We start from the raw sequence: 3,394 nt of genomic DNA, 5'->3' as shown, positions 1-3,394 counted from the left end.
GGCGGGCGGGCGACGGAGCATGCGCAGAGGCCGCCACGGCTGCAACCTCCACCGCCGCCGCCAGGCCGGGCTTCAACACTTCCGGCCGCCGCTGCCGGCGAGCTGGCACCTTAAAGGGAACGCGTCCCTATTTGACGGTCCCGTGGAGGCTACACCTCAGCCGGAGGACTTGTTCCTTTTGCGAGCAGAGGTCTTCGGTCCTTGAAAGGCATCGCTGGGAAGGTCGCTAGGGACCCCAGTAACTCTTCTTCCCCCATTTTATAGATGAGGAAAATAAGGCCCACATTAAAAAATTATCTCAGGCGCAAGCGGGGACCGAGCCAGGTTTCTCGACTTCTCTGGAGGACGCTCCGTTTTTACTTCCCCAACTGTAGTTGAAACTTACAGTTTATCAGATCTTCGATTCAAGTTACCATGCAGTTATCAATTTGGAATCAGAAGAAATGGCTGAGCGTAGATCGATAACTGGTCACGGGTCCTTTAGCAAGCGCCTTCCAGCCTCTCACCCGTGCCTGTTTGCCCAGGCTTCCCTGCTTGTGAGGGTCTGGATTCAAGTGTTGCCTTTGCTTATGAAACTTCGGCGACTCCAGAGCAGTGTCCTCAAGATTCTAAGCCTCTGCTTCCCAAAAGGCATAATGTGCGTGTCCAAATCAACGATACATGAAATGTGCTTAGGAAAATTCCTAGGACCAGGAATAGTAATAGTAACTAATAAATACACAGACGTTCTCAGCTGGCTGGGGGAGGGGGTGTGCCTGTGATCCTAGCACTCCCAGTACTCAGCAGGCAGAGACAGGAGGATTACAAGTTTGAGGCCAGCCTCACCTATGTAACAAGACCCCATCAAAAAAGGGAACAGAAGCCAAACAATATAATTAGATTTAGGGCTGAAACAACCTGAATTATCACTTGGCGTTAGCCTTAAACCTTATTTCCTTGTCAGTAAAATAGAGATGAGTATCCCGCTATGCTCACTACATGAGGCTGTTAGGAGGATCTTAACAGAAGACTCAGGACCCATGTTAGGTCTGTTGTTTTGTTTTGTTTTGTTTCCATCCCATACGGGGGATCGAACTCACGACCTTGCGCTTGCCAGGCAGGCGCTGTGCCGCTGAGCTAAATCCCCAGCCCCAGGTCTGTTCTTATGATTAAGGATTTCCGCCTTTGATGGTTCTGAATATAAAGGGGCCTGGTTATGATTGGACTCTTGACCTTTGTGAACTCACCTTTCCTGCGAATAGCTGTCATTTGACTAGACACTACTCACTGAGCATTCACTAAAACCCTGTCTCTGCTTCCCAGAGTGCTTGATCGACCTTCTTTGGATACAAAATTGGAAACAGACATAGGCAGTACAGTGTTACAGGTGTTCTAGAGACAAACAAGCCACTGACAAAGTGCACAGGACTCTCCCTGGAGGGTTCCCGAAAGGCTTTACAAGGGAGGGAGCATTTCAGCCAGGTCTCAGAGGATGACTAGGAGTTCATCAAATACTGGAGGAGAGCTTCCAGAAAGAACAAAGTCGCAGGGGCTGGGGATTTAGCTCAGCAGCACAGCGCCTGCCTGGCAAGTGCAAGGTCGTGAGTTCGATTCCCGGTACTGGAAAAAAACAAAAACAAAAAACAAAACAAAACAAAAAAAGGCGCGACAGTGGTACACATCTGTAATCGCAACTGCTCAAGAGGCTGAAGGCGGGAGGATTGAAAATTCATGGCCAGCCAGATGTTGTGGTTGAATGTCTGTAATACCAGTTGAGGCAGGAGGATCGCTGTGAGTTTGAGGCCACCGTGAGCTACATAGTGAGTTCAAGGCCAGCTTGAACTACATAGCAAGACCCTGTCTCAACTCCCCGCTCCAAAATTGAAACGACTGGGGATGTACCTCAGTAAGAGTCCCTAGGTTCCTTCTCCAATACTATAAACGAACAATATGTGCCAAGGAGTAGAACTAGGAAATAAGAAAGTATCTTGAGGGGCTGGGGATGTAGCTCAGTGGTGCAGCACTTGTCTGGCAAGCGCAAATTCCTGAGTTTGATTCCTGGTACCCCCCTCAAAATTAAAAAAAAAAGTATCTCGAGGAAAGAGCTAGGGATTCAAGGGTGTTTCTTGTTTTCCTTGTTTTCAGCGCTGGAGATTTGAACCCAGTTCCCCACGAAGAGTATGCATATACTCTACCTCTGAGCTATATCCCACCCCCCCAATCCCTCAAGGGAGGTTTTGTTTTTGTTTTTTTTGTTTCTTGTCTTTTTGAGAAAGGGTCTCGCTATGCAGTTCAGGCTGGCCTTAAACTCACTTTGTAGCCCTGGCTGATCTCAAACTCGCAAAGATCCTCCTACCTCAGCCTCCCAAGTGCTGGAATTATAGGTATGCACTACCTCAAGGGAAGTTTTGAAGTCTTCTCTACAGGTTCTGCTAATGCCCACCCCCACACCACTGCAGAAACTTCTGTTGCTCACATCTCATCTACCTCCCCGAAAATGTTACCATTCTAAAGACCCTGGGGCAAGTAATATTTTAAAAAGGTTTTTGTTTGGTTGGTTGGTTCAGTTTGCTTTCGTTTTGAGATAGGGTCTCAAGCTGGCCTCAAACTCCCAGCAATCTGCCGACCTTAGCCTCCTGAGTGCTGAGATTACAGGCATGCGCCACCACACCTGGCTTTTTTTTTTTTTTTTTTTTGGTGGGAGCTCTTTTGAGACAGAGTCTCACTATGTAGTTCCAGCTGTCTTGAACTCACTATGTAGCCCAGGCTGGCCTCAAACTCTCTGCAATCCCACTGCCTGAGCCTCCCAAGTGCAAGGATTACAGGCATGCACCATGATGCCCAGCCAACGATTGGAAAAATTTTAAGAAAATATGGACCAGAAGCCAAACCTAGTGGTACACCTGTAATCCCAGCACTTGGGGGACTGAGGCAAAAAAAAAAAAAAAAAAAGGTGAATTTGAGGCCAGCCTAGGCTACACAGCAATAGATTGTCTCAAAAAAATAAAAGGAAGGACAGAAGAGATACGGACTGGTGAGGAGGTAAAGCAGAGAAGAAAGCTGTGGAGGGACTGCTGTCATCTTCCAGCCAGGGGACAGGGAGGGCTGCACGCAGAGCCCATCAGTGGGGAGGTGTCTTAAGCTGGGAGGAAGCAATGGGTTGGCAGTTTGGGGACTGAGGGAAGCAGGAGCGATGGCTCCGCTTGGGCTTGTTGGGTCTGGGTGCTGTGGGGACATCCAGATGGTGTCTAGAGGAAAGCGGATTGACTGGACTGTGGGACTGCTGTGTAGATGGACCGCAACAGCCGAGAGGGGATGGGGTCGCTGAGGGAGACTGCAGAAAGGGAAGGACCGGAGGCCACAATCTGGGGAGCACCAAAACTTGAGGAGCCCACAGACACCAAGCACAAGCGCT

Source organism: Chinchilla lanigera, unplaced genomic scaffold (genome assembly GCF_000276665.1).
Source record: "Chinchilla lanigera isolate Chin_1 unplaced genomic scaffold, ChiLan1.0 scaffold00051, whole genome shotgun sequence".
Lineage (NCBI taxonomy): Eukaryota > Metazoa > Chordata > Mammalia > Rodentia > Chinchillidae > Chinchilla > Chinchilla lanigera.
Note: the sequence above shows the minus strand (reverse complement) of the source record.